The sequence below is a fragment of the Lynx canadensis genome, chromosome B1 (genome assembly GCF_007474595.2).
Source record: "Lynx canadensis isolate LIC74 chromosome B1, mLynCan4.pri.v2, whole genome shotgun sequence".
Classification (NCBI taxonomy): domain Eukaryota; kingdom Metazoa; phylum Chordata; class Mammalia; order Carnivora; family Felidae; genus Lynx; species Lynx canadensis.
In genome coordinates this window covers 15844107-15861291 of record NC_044306.2, presented here as the reverse complement: position 1 = coordinate 15861291, position 17185 = coordinate 15844107, and the positions used below count along the sequence as shown (strand labels likewise).

The 17185-nt window shown below is 41.5% G+C and overlaps 1 protein-coding gene across 1 annotated transcript in view; it reads right to left on the bottom strand.

The window, feature by feature from the left end:
• Window positions 1-17185, bottom strand: part of SNX25 (sorting nexin 25) — a 131210-nt gene that overhangs the window by 62416 nt on the left and 51609 nt on the right. The window lies entirely within an intron of this gene.

Sequence of the window (17185 nt, the reverse complement as noted above, 5' to 3'; positions counted from 1 at the left end):
CTACCTTCTGAACCTGACCTATCCAATAATGTGGCCCTGAGCCACAGGTGGCCAACTCATTAAAATTTTAGTTCCTCAGCTGCACGACCCCATTTGAAGTGCTCAGTAGCCAAATGCACCTCAGAGACCATACTGAACAGCACAAATAGAACATTTTCACCCTTGCAGAAAGTTCTATTGGACGGTACTGTCTGACATACTTCTCAAAGCCATCCTCTCACGTCCAGTTCCACTCCCACTCCCTTAGTGATTTCCCTCATTACTTCTCACTTAGAAGACCATTCCCGACCAACAGAATCAGAGTATCTGCTGTGGGTCCATGACATCAGTATTGTTTGAGCTCCCCAGGGAACTCTCATGCACGGAAAGAGTTAGGAACCACTGGAATAGATTATTCCACTATTATTCCACCAGGTTTACGTATGTGTAACTGAAAACCCCTCTGAGTCAGGAAAAATAAAAGTTCACACTGTTAAGTGCTGGATTTAACCCTAGAGTTGTGGCTATTTTGAGCACACGCAGCTGGCCTTTATGAACCCAAGTTCTTAAGAGCTATACAATGGTTACCAAGTACTGCCCTAATCAAAAGCCTCTAGCCTGAGTGTTTCTTAGCCCTTGATTATATTGACTAAGAGTCTGCCCATAACAAAGCCATTTAACATTAATTCTCACTCTGAACATGAACTTTGCAGCATCCAAAGATTTAATGCCACATTTGGCTGGCTTCATACGTCCTTTGGCTCTTCAACTAAAATCCAGATGACAGACATAAATTCATCATATCATAGCTATTCATGGACTCCTCACAAATTCACATCTTTTTATTCCTTCACCTGTATGATAAAAATATCGGTGCTTGCCTTTCCCCACCTCAAAGGAGAGGCTGTTAGGAGCACTGTCAGCATGTCACTGGAGTGTGGCCACCACTGGAGACTGTGGCCACCACTGCTGGTTGCCAGCATTCTTCCTCTTTTTCTTCTTCACTAACCAGTTTTATCAGGGAAAGCAAGGCACCCAGCTAAAAATACTAACCTTCTCCCTAGCATTTAGGAATGGCCACTGGATACACAGCTGGCCATTGAACAACATGGAGGTTAGAGGTGCTAATGCCCCAAGCACTTGAAAATCCACATATAACTTTTGATTCCTCAAAAACTTAACCAGTAATAGCCTACTGTGGACAAGAAGCCTTACTAATGGCATAAGCAGTTAACACATATACAGTATTATATACTGGATGGATTATATACTGGATGTATTTTTTTCTTTTTCAAAGATTTTTTTTTCATGTTTATTTTTGAGAGAGACAGAGCGTGAGTGGGGGAGGGCAGAGAGAGAGAGAGGGAGACACAGAATCTGAAGCAGGCTCCAGGCTCTGAGCTGTCAGCACAGAGCCCAATGCGGGGCTCAAACCCATGAATGGTGAGATCATGACCTGAGCTGAAGTTGGATGCTTAACCGACTGAGCCACCCAGGCGCCCCTACTGTATTCTTATAATAAAGCTAAAAAAAAAAAAGAAAAAAAGAAAATGTTAAGAAAATACGTTTACAATATTGTTCTGCATTAATCAAAACCCCGAACCGTTCAGACCAGTGTCCCTCAAGGGTCAACTGTAGCTCTAACTTAGGAAATAACAGAAGTTGCTGAGTGGGGATTCCAGGGAAGCTTTTGAAAGGGACAGGCTCCACAGAAAAGCCCTTTCCATCTTTCATCTTTGCCCTCCCTCCGTTTTCCTGCATTAAACAAGGACACAGCTGGATGAAGGCACAGCAGCCATGAGGATGAAAGCCACAGGCAAAGCTGGTGACATTAAGACAGGACTTTGGATCTCCAATGACATCACCCAGCCATAACAGCCCCTAGACTACTCATCCTAGGATATCTTGTTACATGAGGAAAATCAATCCCTAACTTGTTTAAGTCACTGTAAGTCAACTTGTCTCATGGCCAAATGCCATCCCAACTGATAGAGAGCTCCCTGAAGACCCCATACGTAAAGCATGGCTAAATGCACACTCACCAATGTTTTCCAAATGGGAGCCTGGGTAGGAAATTAATGATCAATAAAGACTTCTAATGAAATTGCCTTCTCCTCCAAATAATGTTAAAGCACAACAATAGCTCCTTATGTGCTTTTTCCCTCAAGTTACTGAATGGATGAGAAAACAGCTTTTAAGAAGCATACGCAAACCTGGAATCATCAAAGTTTAACTCTCCCTGAGTCTTAAATTTAACCTCGGAATGAGGTTCTACGACTGGAAAGCACTGACTTTTCACTCAAGTGCAGCACGTTTCCCCAAACTCATCCTCATGCGTTGCTATCCGGGTGACCTGCAAATAGACAGTTGTCCTTTCACACAGCAGTCCTAATCTCACAAACTTATCGTAAGGAAATATTTTGACAGAAACAGAAAAAAAATCATATACATGCTTATTATAGCAACTTCTACAAAGAAAAGAGATAATCTATGGGCTCAATAGGCCTATGTTGTAGCCACACGGGAATGAACAGCACCAATATGGTCCCTGCTTTCAGGAAGCTCTGGGGATGGATCACACCAAGGGGAAAAACTTCAGTCAATAGTATGAATAATCTTAAAAACCACATAAAAATAGATTTTAACGACACTCTAATTCTAAAATGCAAAATGGTATGTACATTCATGATTTCAGGTGTGTAAATATGTGGTATATGAACCAGGGCTATAATCCAAAAGAGAAATAAAGGAAAATGCAGGGCAATTGGTAGTATTACGAGTCATCTTAAGACATTTTCTAAACTGCTTCTCTATCTCTATTTATTGACCTATCTACATGCCTGCCTACCTAACTCAGCCTGTCCAAACTAAACTTACCTTCGGTACACTTTCTTCACCTCTCCATTCCTGCACCAGCATCTATCCTTCCAGCCTCAAAATCTTATCTATCTTAGCTCTCTTCCCGAACAGTAAAGATCAGTCTCAAAGCTCTACTGACTTGTCCTCTGATTCTTCAAACAAGCTCCTTTCTTATTCTTCCATTTGTCACCACCCTATCTCAGGCCTTTTCAACTGTGGGTCACTGCACAAACTAGTCTAATTGTCCTCTTGACTTCAATCCTTTCTCCCATCCAAACCATCTTGAGCACCCCCTGTCAAAACATTCCTAAAAGACCACTCATCTCCTCCCTCCCCTGCTCAACACCTCCAGTGACCTCCCCTCACTGATAACTGTACATTCCAGCCTGCATTCGCTCTGCACCTTGGCACCAGCTCTCTCATCCAACCCAGCTTCTTTTCCCCCTCCATAGAAACCTAGACTCAACCAAGGCAGTTTCTTTTTTTCCTCCCCAAGTTTTTATTTAAATTCTAGTTAGCTAACACGGAGTGTAATATTAGTTTCAGGTGTAGAATTTAGGGGATCATCATTTACATGCAATACTCAGTGCTCATCACAGGTGGCCCTCCTTAATCCCCATGGCCTATCCCACCACCCCCCCCCACCTCTCCTCCAGTAACCATCAGTTTGTTTTCTATAGGTAAGAGTCTATTTCTTGGTTTGCCTCTCTTTTTAACCCCTATGTTCATTTGTTTCTTAAATTCCACACATAAGTGAAATTATATGGTGTTTGTCTTTCTCTGACTTATTTCACTCAGCCTAATAGTCTCTAGCTCCACACATGTCATTGAAAATGGCAAGATTTCATTCTTTTTGATGGCTGAGTAATATTCCATTGTATGTATTTGCCACATCTTCTTTATCCATCAGTCAGTGGACATTTGGGCTCTTTCCGTAATTTGGCTATTGTTGATAATGCCGCTAGAAACATCGGGGTGCATGTACCCCTTCAAATCTGCATTTTTGTATCCTTTGGGGAAATAACTATTAGTGCAACTGCCAGATCATAGGGTAGTCCTATTTTTAACTGTTTGAGGAACCTCCATACTGTTTCTGAGAGTGGCTGCACCAGTTTGCATTCCAACCAACAGTGTAAGAGGCTTCTCCTTTCTCTGCATCCTCACCAACACCTGTTGTTTCCTGAGTTGCTAACTTTAGCCATTCAACCAGAACCACACTGACTTTCCAGGCTTTTGCTCATGCTGTTTCCTTCTAGAAACAATCTCCTTACTTGTCCACTTAACTAGATCTTACATACAATGCTACTTCCTTCTAGTTCACATTAATATTTCTCTTCTCTGAAATACTAGATTACTTCTGCTCTGTCATAGTTCCTATTTACCTACTATTTTATATTGCTATTTTAAAGAGTCACATTTCTACAAAGAGTGCTATGAACTTAAGAAATGGTATGTCTAGGGGCGCCTGGGTGGCTCAGTCGGTTAAGCGGCCGACTTCAGCTCAGGTCACAGATCTCGCGGTCTGTGAGTTCGAGCCCCGCGTCGGGCTCTGTGCTGACAGCCTGGAGCCTGTTTCAGATTCTGTGTCTCCCTCTCTCTGACCCTCCCCCGTTCATGCTCTGTCTCTCTCTGTCACAAAAATAAATAAATGTTAAAAAAAAAATTTAAAAAAAAAAAAAAAAGAAATGGTATGTCTAGTCCTTTCAGGGCCTAACACTTCTCTGAGAAATAACACACCTGAGCCTAAAATAAAACTGCAGCTTTGTCTATAAGAAAGATATGCTACCTTTTTTCTCCCCAACTAAATAAATCATGAGCCTCTTGAAGACAGGGATTGTGTCTTGTATTCCCCAATATGACCTAGCTTGGCACTAAACACAGGACAGGCACTCAGTAAATATTAATGAATACTATGGACTGAATGTTTTGTTCCTCCAAAATCCATACGTTGTAGCCTAATCCCCCCAATGTGATGGTATTTGGAGGCGGGGACTTTTGGAAGGTGATTAGCCCTTGTGAGTGGTGCTCTCATAAAGCAGATGTGTGCCTATAATTAAAACAGACCCCAGAGAGCTCTTTCCATTTTGTGAGGTTACAATGAGAAGAAGGCCCTCTATAAATCAGGAAGCCGTCCCTCACCAGACACCCAATATCCGGCCCCTCGATCTTGGACTTCCCAGCCTCCAGAGCTATGAGAAATGTCTGTTGTTTAAGCCACCCAGCCTGTGGTATTTTTGTTACAGCAGCCCAAACTAAGACAAGAAGCTAAATTAATATGCGTTAACATCTGTAAAACTAAACAGGTACAAATAATATTCTGAACAATCTGTTCTCTTGATATTCTTTTGATTCATGCTCTGGAACAAATGAGTCATCAATGGTACTGAAGAAATACATGCTATTTGAGTGAAGAGTTAAATTTCTTAAATGAATCCATAAAATTATGTAATACCAGCTAACATTTATAGATTCCTCTCATCAGGTACCAGGTACCTGTTTAGATATCTTATCTCATTTAATCCTCCTAATAGGTATTGTAATTATCCCCACATTAGAGAGGAAGAATTTGTTCAGGTGGATTAAGAAATCTATTCAAGGTCTCATTGTTTTTATGTACTAGAGCCAAAATTATAACCTGGGGTGCTGCCTGATTCCAAAGCTCATGTTCTTAACCATTTCCTGCTACCCTAAAATTCAGTGTGGGTTCATGTTTATTCATCTCAGTACTTTCCAAGGATAAAAGCATGGTCAATGCCAGGTCATCTTTGCAGCCTCACTGCCTTCTATATCCCTCATGGATACCGTTTTCCTGCCAAACCAGACCACATATAACACCCTAACATATTCGGCTCTTTCCTGACTCCCAGCCTTTGCTCTGTTTCTTCTCCCTCTTGCACACCACCTCTCTCCGTTATCTGCTGAAATCCTCTTTGTTCCAAAACAGTCAGTTCATAGCATTCCTCTCTGAAGTTCTCCAATTCCTATCCTCTACGGCGTAAGCCTCCTACGCACTCTTTAGCACTTTGCACTCCACTTCCAGTCTTAATACCTGCTTCACATTTAGCGATTTGTATCCACATGGGTCTCCTATGCCGGACTACTAACACCTTGATGGCAAGGGAATAAATCCAAGGATGCAGAACCAATTCATCTTTATATACACCAAACCCTCCTCACACATAACAGGCATTTGAAGATGGATTATTGAGGGGCGCCTGGGTGGCTCAGTCAGTTAAGCCTCCCAACTTCAGCTCAGGTCATAATCTCGTGGTTCAAGAGTTCGAGCTCCGTGTCCAGCTCTGTGTTCCCTCTCTCTCTCTGCCCCCGCCCTCCTCGTGCTCAGTCCCTCTCTCTCAAAAATAAAGACATTTTTAAAAAATGAAGATGATTACTGAATTTGTAAAATTCACCCTCACTTGATACCAAAAGATGAAGTGGGAAATGAGTGACTTTCATTCTCAACAAAAGCACACACTATATACAGTTGACCTTTGAGCAACATTTTAAGTATGTGGGTCTGCTTATAGGCAGGGTTTTCTCAAAATAGTACAGTACTACAAATGTATTTTCTTTTCCTTATATTTTCTTTTTTGCTTGTTTATTTATTTTGAAAGAGAGAGAGAGAGAGAACGAGCAGGGGAAGGGCAGAGACAGAGGACAGAAGATCTGAAGCAGGCTCTGCGCGGACAGCGGAGAGCCCAATGTGGGGCTTGAACTCACAAACCATGAAATCATGATCTGAGTTGAAGTTGGACACAACCAACTGAGCCACCGAGGTGCCCCACATTTCCTTATATCATCTTAACATTTTTTCTCTAGCTTATTGTAAGAATACAATATGTGATACTCAGAACATACAACATACGTGTTGATTGAGTGTGCATGCTACCAGTAAGGCTGCCAGAGTCAACAGCATATTAGTCATTCAATTTGGGGGCAGCCCAAAGTTATATGCAGATTTTTGACTGCACGGGGGGTTGGCATCCCAACCCTATGTTTTTCAAGGGTCAATGTATATCCAAATGCTGGCTATCCCTCATGGCACAGGCTTCCTAGTCTGGAAGCCAGCTCTTCAGGGATAGTTAGCATTCACTCGGCTTTCTTCATCCAGAGGAGCACACGGCCTTGTTGGTGCCAAGTTTAGTTCAAGAATCTGGAGGACCGATATTTGTGAACATTCTCTTGATCAGAAATGCAGAGCTATAATATGTGTTTTTCCAAAACAATACTGTGAATGCCAATATTAAGAGCAAGCCACTAATAAGATTTGGCTCTTTCCCAACTATGGCAAGATCTTACTTCCAATATCTCTTGTCCCAAAGACAAAGTCACATGACGACAGCTATCCCCTGCCCAAGTTATGACCTCACTTCTCTTTAGTTTTTATGGGGGGGGGGAGGGAGAGGCACAGGGAGAGACGGAGAGACAGAGAGAGAGAGAGAGAGAGAGAGAGAGAGAGAATCACAAGCAGACTCCACACTGTCAGTGCAGAACCTGACATGAGGCTCTATCTCATCACCGTGAGATCATGACCTGAGCCAAAATCAGGAGGGGGAAGCTTGGACAACTGAACAACCCAAACATGCCACCTCTCTTTAATTTTGAACACTTAGCTACAGTAGTGAAGACTCAGAACAGGTTTTTATTCTTCAATTCTTCCCACCGTCTCAAACTGACCTGAAATGCTACAAAATTCGTCCTCAAAATAACCACCTTAGTAATATATACATTTATTGCCTTTTACTGTCAATTGTTCACAACAGCTTTGGGATTCTATTAGAATTGGTTTCTAAGTTATTTACACACACAGCCCCAAATATCAGCCTCCTCCTGTAATTTCGTTACACACACCTTACATAGATTTTTTAAAAGTTGGGGCGCCTAGGTGGCTCAGTCAGTTGAGTGTCCAATTCTTGATTTCAGCTCAGGTCATGATCCCAGGGTTGTGGGATCGAGCCTCATGTCAGGCTCTGCGCTGAGCATGGAGCCTGCTTAAGATTCCCTCTTTCTCTCCCTCTGCCCCTCTCCCCCACTGTGTTCTGTCCAAAAAAAGAAAAAAAAAGAAAAAAAAACCCCACATTATCTTAAGAGCTGTCCTGGGCACTCACATGAGAGTCAAAGGCTGAACAAATCCTAGTCTTAGGTGTACAATATGGTAAATGGTTTAAAATAGGTTTTATACTAAAATTAGCAATGACATATTATAGATTAGAATACCATATACATAAAAATGTTTTTTTAAAAAAACTAAAACCTGAAAATAATGTTTTTGGGTTTTTTTTTGAGAGAGAGAGAGAGGGTGCAAGTGAGTAAGGAGCAGAGAGAGAGAGAGAGAGAGAGAGAGAGAGAGAGAAGCAGGGCTCACCTGAAACAGGGTTCATGCTCACCCGATGCGGGACTTGAACTCACAAACCGCAAGATCATGGCCTGGAGCTGAAGTCAGATGCTTAACTGACTGAGCCACTCAGGCGCCCAAAAATAATGTTTTTCTTTTTTTTTAATATGAAATTTATTGTCAAATCGGTTTCCATACAACACCCAGTGCTCATCCCAACAGGTGCCCTCCTCAATGTCCATCACCCACCCTCCCCCTCCCTCCCACCCCCCATCAACCCACAGTTTATTCTGTTTTTAAGAGTCTCTTATGGTTTGGCTCCCTCCCTCTCTAACTTTTTTTCTCCCTTCCCCTCCCCCATGGACCTCTGTTAAGTTTCTCAGGATCCACATAAGAGTGAAAACATATGGTATCTGTCTTTCCTGTATGACTTATTTCACTTAGCATAACACTCTCCAGTTCCATCCATGTCGCTACAAAAGGCCCTATTTCGTTCTTTCTCACTGCCAGGTAGTTTTTCAAGTTGCCACAGGCTACTCTGTCTCAGGCTAGGGATAATGTTTTCATTGAGAGGGACTTCAGTTAAAGCATTTGAGAAGAAATAAAGGCATGGTGATTTCAGCAGCTACGCTGAAGCTGTTTCCCAGCTTGGTGTATCAGAGTAGTTAAGCACACAAGCTCCAGCACTAGGTGGCCTGGGTTCAAATCCTGCTTCCGACACTTACTGTGTCACCCTGAAGAAATTACTTACGCTTTCTCTCAAAAGTCCTCATTTGTAAAAAGAAAAATAACAGTATTTTTCCTCATAGAAGATTGATGAAGATTAAATGAGATAACACCTTTAAAATATTTGGGATAGTGCCTGACCCAGAGTGAGAGTTCAATAAATATTAACCCTTACTGCCACTGGTTGACTCTTTAGACACACAGTATTTAAGGAGATGAGGTATGTGAATGTTTGTAAAATACATATAAAAAAATTTTTGAGTAGCCTTACTTTTTTCATGATTATGTGTCTCAGCCTCATCAACTTAAGGCCACCAAGGGTCACTGAAGCCCAACAAAATCAGGCTTACTGACTCATTTCAATAAGCAAGAAGAACCATGGGATGTCTCCCCAAACAGAGGAAAAGACGGGTTCTCTGGGATTCTGGGGGAAGTGTGGAGTGTCTATGAAATTGAAATGAAGCAGCATGGTGACAGGTTCAAACCAGAATGACATAAATCATCACCTTCACATAGACCCAAGGCCCCTTTTCCCTGGAGACTACAAAGTTATGACAAACATGCAATGGTTAGTCTAGTAAACCCTTATCTGCAGCTGTAAAGCTGAGTTACAAATGAGGGTGCTTCTCTGTGTCAAAGTGACTGAAACCCTCCAGGCAAGAATAGGAAGTGTCACTCTTACAGATATAATTTCAAATGGTGACGTCTGAGACTTGAGAGAGCCAAGTTTCTCAGTGAGTCAGAAAGCGGGAGTCATTCAGAGAAGGTTATCATCATGACATTTTACAGCCACTGTGTATACTTGGAAAAAAATATTGCTCCCTGTGAACTCTGTAGCTGGCTTTAGTATCTGTTATTCCAACGTGATAAATGGCTGGGAAGATTTTACTTCCTCAGTCTGAGCCCATTTTTACTTTCTCCAAAGTAACCTGTATTCATTGAAGAAAATGAGAAAATACACAAAGCACGACATTCAACATCAATCACAATTAACATCTGGTATGTACTTATAGACTTCTATTCAAACATTTTTTTTGTTTTATGAGACTAGATTTATGCTATAAAAAGCCTTAGAGCCTTTTCATTTTATCAATTCATACTATCTTCCAAACCTATTAAATACTCTGATACGACACCATTGTCATGTGGCAACTCATCGTACGGATGTGTCCACGTTTTTTTAACCCGACACTAATTGTCAAGCGTTTTAGTTTCTTCAAGGTTTTCTCTATTTTAAATAAAATTACAAGAAACATTCTTAGAGAAATCTTTTCACACGTTCGTGATTATTTCCTGAAGATAAATTCTTATGATGAATAATAACTATCAAAAAGAATGCACATTTTGCGACCTGCTTTTCATATTGTAAAACTGTGTTACAGAGAGGCAAGAATTCATACTCCTACCAGCAGGACATGAAGTTGTTTGTTCTTCTACATCCCTGCCAACACCAGGTGTCAAATTTTTAATCTTCACCAATATCGCGAACAAAGAAAAATATCTCAATTTTATTTTTATGTCTTAGTGCTACTGAGGATAACAAGGTTCTGAGCTCTTTTCACTAGGTGTGTTTAACGGTATAGAGCAGGGCATGCCAGGGACTGGAGCACAAGCAGGGGACATGTTTTCAGTCAGGACTCAGAGGAGTAAGAGGCGCTTTCCACTAATGGGGCTTTTAAACCTGCTTTCCACTTTACTAGTGTGTAGAAGGCAGCGGATTACACGGAAAGACTAGGCATGCTTCCTAACCTTCTTCCATTTGTGACACACGTGGCAAATGATAGGATTTGAACAGAACACCGAGGCAATCAGCCATCCCAGGCCCTACCCAGACACCTGGAGGGCTGAGGACACCTTTATCTTCACATGCCTATACATGCGTCACACCAGTTAGAAAGTTCTGGACCACAGCAGCCTGAGGTATCCTAAACTTACATAAACACACATCCACGATTCATGTTATGTGTACAGAAAATAACCTGGAAATCTCTATGCCAAGTTATTAACAGTTGTCATCTGTTTGCAATGTGACTTCTATTTTCTTCTTCTCGTATAAATTGTCCTAAAATAACAGGTTACCATACATTCATTTCCTAGTTCCCCGAAGTCTATGGAAATTACATGTTACAAAAAGCAAGCAAAGCTATGTCACCACTGACCAGCTGGTGTCTTTCAGTTAACCTGAAGAAAGCCAAAATTTTTCTCTCTGCTACCTGTATCTGGTTTTTACTAGTGTTCCTCGTATCTTTATATTAGCTATTAATGTCACCATAAAGTAGTTATAGACCCACGTATACCACCACTGCAGTCCATTCTCAGTTTCTAAATAAAGCATTTTCATTCAGAATGTTTACTGAATATCATCCTAAGTTGTCTAGTTTGTTTTTTTTAAGTTTTTATTTATTTTGAGAGAGACGGAGACAGCATGAGTGGGGTGTGGGGGGACAGAGAGAGAGAGAGGGAGAGAGAGAATCCCAAGTAGGCTCTGCACTGTCTGCGTAGAGCCCCATATAGGGCTTGAACCGACAAAACTGTGAGATCATGACCTGAGCCAAAACCAAGAGGCAGACACTCAAATGACTGAGCCACCCGGGCGCCCCTTAAGTTGCCTAATTTTATGTTCTGTATTGAAAATGACTTACTGACTTATACACTTTAAGTTTTTCTGAAATAAGACACTGTGTTGCCTCGTCTGATGCATTAACCCTATTGAAGTGACCATTGAAGAATTCTGTTGCCTTCTCCTGATCACTGTATCTTTAGGTCTTATTGGGAGCCTAGCATGTCCTGAGAACTGTGCTGAGGCATTATGTGCATTATCTCATTTAATTATCACAACAGTCTTAGGAAATAGGAACTATTTCCTCCATTTCACAGTTAAAACTGAGGCTCAGAGTGTACAGGACTCCTCAGGGCCATGCAGCCTATAAGCAGAAAAGCCAGGTGCAGACCAGGTCTGTGAGACCCAGGCCTGTCTGACTCGAGCCCATGTTTGTGGGTACAGTCCACTTCAGATGCTGGACTGGTCGCTGTAGGTTGACTTCTTGTGTTGTTAACCTCATCTTCCTCTAGAAGAACTGTAAGTCTGTCTACTGCAGGGTCATCAGAGACAGAACTTGTGTGGCCTCCACCCAGTGCTGTGCTGGAGACCGCTCACGAGGCTCGTGTTGGCTCACGAGAGCTGCCTGTTAACTTTTCAGGAATTAAAGTCCACCATGATTAAAATTAGACAAACTGGCAATTAAATTATACTTTTTATTTTTTTTTGAAAGTGTACTTATTTATTCAAGCAATCTCTACACCCAAGGTGGGGCTCAAAATCATGACCCCAAGATCAAGAGTCATGTGCTCTTCTGACTGAGCCAGCCAGGAGCCCCTAATTTACACTTTTTAAAAAGGTAAAAGTACTTAAAACTCATCATTTCCTAACAATTTCATTTTTCTATAATCTGTGTTCAAGGTTATTTACATGGATTGTATGAGCATGGTGGAGACACTATGTATAAAATGGCGTGCGACTGCAAATCTCTTCCCGAGGACGTCACGCTTAGTGATTCACACCACAGAAACCAGCAAATGCTCCCCGTCAGGGTTTCTTACCCCTCCCGGCAAAAGCCAGTTATTAACAATTACCAGCACACCACTTCTACACTCTTTGCTACCATTGCTTCAACGTACCTTGGGAATCATAAATTTCTTTTCTGTTGAGTAGGGACCGAGCGCCACAACTTTTGTTTATTTTAAAGAAAAGAGCACTACTCATTCACCCCACCATCACCTCTTGATGTTTCGTTCTAAGTAGAAGAGGCTCCATCCCTGGCCTCCCTCCACCTCTCCCTCACCCCCTCTTCTATGCCCTAGAGAGGGAAGAGGTCTTCAATCTGACCACAGAGGAGGAGGAACTGGCCACGTGAAGCACAGCCCTTCTGTTCTCCTTCCTCTTAAGAGCAGGTGTTCTCTGCCTCCAACGGCAGCCAGCAAGTAGACTCGGCACCTGCCAGAAAGAGGGGGAAGGAGGGAGAATCAGGGACAAAGCCAGGTGGGAAAGAATGTCTGGTTTTGAGACTCAGTTTTGGAGAGTCACTACTTGCATATATAAACTACACTCTCCATCACCTATCAGTAATAAGAGCACACTTTTTGGCCTTCGTTTGGCTTATTCCTTGGACCTAGAGTGGTTCAGACCTCATGATGGAGACAGGAACATTGCTATTTATTAGGCACCCTCAAACCCCCAAATAAAACACTGCATTCGAGTGGGCCACAAGTAATTGATCAGTGTTCATGATGAAATTAAATCTATTTGCAATCCTTGGTCTAATGACTGTAACAACAACAACAGTAGCACCTAACAATTAGAAATATGCAGATCCTGGGCTAAATGCTTCACATAAACTAACTCATGGTCCTCGCTGTCATTCATAAAGCAGATACACCTTACCCACAGTGCCAGTGTTGCCCCAATTATCAGCGCATCATGAATTCTTTAATTTCAGAGAGATCAGAAACTTCCTCATACCAAAATTTCCCTTTCTTGTATCAAATTTTCCATCGCTGTCCATCTTCCCTCCCAAATGAAGATATTTTATTTTCTGATATGTTTAACTCCCACCTCCCTGCCCTCTGCTATTTCTCAGACACCAACAGAAGGAATCATATTCTGCAGTCAGTGTACTTTTACTTTTTATAAAACTGAGAGATCTTTTTGAACGTTTTCCATCAACAGCCTTGGGTTTTAATGCATTTTTTAAAACTAAATTTATATTCATTTATTCTTTTCATAAAAATCTGCCAAGTTCCTCTTTGTTTTACACTTCGTGATTTCTCATCTCCTTGTCCACGCACACTAACCTTTGCTTCGCAGTTTATATTTGCTTAACTGATTTCTGACACGGTGTAGCAGTTTGAAGGTATGCTTGATTTCTTTTTCCATGTTCCTCTGTAACATAATCCAATTTTACTGCTCAAGAATCACAATAAATCTTCAGAATCACTGTTCAAAACACTATTCAAACAATTTAAATTCTTCTACTCAGAAGCATGTGATTTTAAGAATTTTAATATTTTTAGTGTATTATCTTCACGTGCAAATGTACCTAAACTAATTCAGAGATGAAAATCTATCCCCTTAATATTTGAAGAAAAACTATTTAGCAAACTCCCTCAGTAACCCACTCCACTGTTTGTTATGATCTCTAAAATTAATCTATTATGCTCATCACCTATTCTTTATCCTAGTAAAACAGAAAACACATCAATCTCAGTCCACACTCGATAAAAGGTTTCCTTCATTTCTCCAAGTTAAATAATACTTATCCTTTTTAATTTTAAACCTTTCATTATTAGAATTTCTTCCCTACTATTTTTAGATTCACCATGTTGCTCTTTAAATAAGGGGTCAGAAATAAATCCAGAACTGAAAAATCTAATGAAGACTGGCCTGGCAGCAAATGAAATTACAGCGGTCACAGGCTGCTCTGATTTTCTTCATTACTCCTGTTTCTCTGGCAGTCTATCACCATCTCACTAACAAATGATGGCACTTCTGATGGGACTGTTCTCTGCACAAGGACTAGTGCCTGAAAAGGCTCCTAGACAGAAAAGAATTATCTCCACACTTGTGGGAAATCCCACAAGGCTGGGGCCGAGTGTCACTGCTGTCTTTTGCCCACCTGGCTAGTAGGCTACTCAGCTTTACATGTGGGATTTTAAGTCAGACAGACCTGGGTTCAAATCCCAGCTGTTACTTATTTGTTAAGTGATCCAAGGCAAGTCACTTTACCTCCTTCAACTAATGATGAGTAGTGGTACTTAATTCACATGGTTGTTACAATGGTCAGATGGTAAGAAGCTGACCCTGTATTTAATGCATATGAGATATTCAATAAATGGCAGCTTCAAAACAAAGAAGTTTTCCCTTTCTTGAGCATGTGCTTGGCATCTCTTGAACTCTGGCAAATGTCCAGTCCAGGAAAGCAGTATTTGTCCAATGTATGCATGGGATGTAGCACTCTCCTGCCTTGCCACAACTGTACAACATAGAGTACTAGACCAAAAACCATCCCACCACCCAGACGGGCAGTGGGAAATCTGGTCAGTTGTCCTTGAAAATCCTCCATCAACATGACATTCCAATTCCTGGCTCCTGTTTTGTTAGCCGAGTGGATCACTGCTTCTACTAGAAGACACTGGAAATTTTAAAATGTTGTGCCAGTCCAGCCACCACATCCTCACTTCAACATCTTGGATGCCAGAAAAGAAGAAAAAGGAAATAGCTACAAAGGACAGTGGAATATCCAGCTGTAATTTTTTTTAAAGCCTGGGTGATTCTAATATATAGTCAAGGTCAAAAACACCTGGTTTAGTGTTCTTGAAGGGAGCATTTCTAGCTCTATAATCTTGCTGTAAAAGCAGCTCATGCTGACTCAGAAAAAAACAAACTACCACGGAACTACAAATATCACCATCAAAGTTTTTTTGGTTTGGTTGTTTTTGATGCATTTCAACCCAACAGAGTTTAATGACTTTGCTTCCTTTAGAAAATATGCATCTATCTCCCAAATATGTATGAAATAAAAGCGGATGACTTCATCAACTGCTTAGTCTAAATAAGATACGTTCCCTGCCTTAGGCAGCCTATCTCAAAATCTTACTGAGACCAATGTGAAGACAGTAACCTAAAATGCTAATAAAGTCAGGCAGCAGAGGACTCTAATGGTACAAGAAAAACAACAGAATAGTTCAGACTATGATTGAAAAAAGCAGCTCCATTAGTGTCAGGCAGCTGATAAGCTTCATCGATGCTGGCTTTAGACAGGAGTCCGATAAAAAGCAGTGTTGACTCTCAATAACAGTAAGCAGACCTGAACCCTGAATAGAGCGCAATTTTTCTATCAGATAAATAAGCAGCCAGGTAGCCAGGTTATTTGTGCAACGTCACCTTTTTTGAACAAAAAGATCAACCTCTGCCACTGCAGAGTTGTTCCTGGTCGCCTTTCTAGTGCAGTCTGTGCAAGAAGCAGAGAATACAGGGTAGCCTTTAGGTTACCTTCAGATACAGTGAATGGGGACACTGCCCCCTGGATAAAAGATATACCAGTGCCATATCAAACAGAACTGCCAGGCATTTTCTCTTACAGCAAAGTCCAAGGAACTGTCTCATAGTCATAGGTCAGGGCAGGATGCCTCAGGATAATTCAGTATACATTTCGAATATACATTTTTTTTCCAGTCTAGTATTATGAATTTTATTTAATTTTTTTAATATGAAATTTATTGTCAAGTTGGTTTCCATACAACACCCAGCGCTCATCCCAACAGGTGCCTTCTTCAATGCCCATCACCCACTTTCCCCTCCCTCCCACCCCCCCCATAAACCTCTCTCTTAAAAAGTGAGAATACGGGCACCTGGGTGGCTCAGTCAGTGAAGTGTCCGACTTCGGCTCAGGTCATGATCTTGCGGTCCGTGAGTTCGAGCCCCGTGTCGAGCTCTGTGCTGACCGCTCAGAGCCTGGAACCTGTTTCAGATTCTGTGTCTCCCTCTCTCTCTGACCCTCCCCCGTTCATGCTCTGTCTCTCTCTGTCTCAAAAATAAACAAACTTAATAAATAAATAAATAAATAAATAAATAAATAAATAAATAAATAGTGAGAATAAACTGAGGGTTAATTCAGCATTTATAAGAGTATTCAGAAAGTAACTCTGGGGGTACCTGGGTGGCTCAGGTTAAGCATCCGACTTCGACTCAGGTCATGATCTTGCAGTTCATGAGTCTGAGCGCCCCCCCCACTCCCTGCCCCAGCCCCTGGTTGGGCTCTGTGCTGACAGCTCAGAGCCTGGAGCCTGCTTCAGATTCTGTGTCCCCCTTCTCTCTCTGCCCCTCCCCCATTATGCACGGTCTCACTTTGTCTCTCAAAAATAAATAAATGTTAAAAAAAATTTTTACAAGAAAGAAAGTAACTCTGGATGTGCATATCTTTCATTGAGAAAAATGCCTTCACAGTATTTCTTCCCCCAGGTTCTTCAGGGGCCAAGCTTGTTGAGGAGGCTACCTATGCTTCAGGATTACCATGATCCCACAATTTTTGCTGTCTACTCTAAGAATTTTGCAGCCCTTCCAAAGTAAGCCATCAACGTATTTCCCAAGATGTTCATGAGGAACTGAGTTTACCAAGAGACAGAGGGCAGAAAAACAGGTCATTCCAGTTGTGCTCAGTCATTACATAAACATAACTCAATCTGAAAATGTATTCTTTTTGTTTCTAATAGAATGGGCACTTTAAGAAT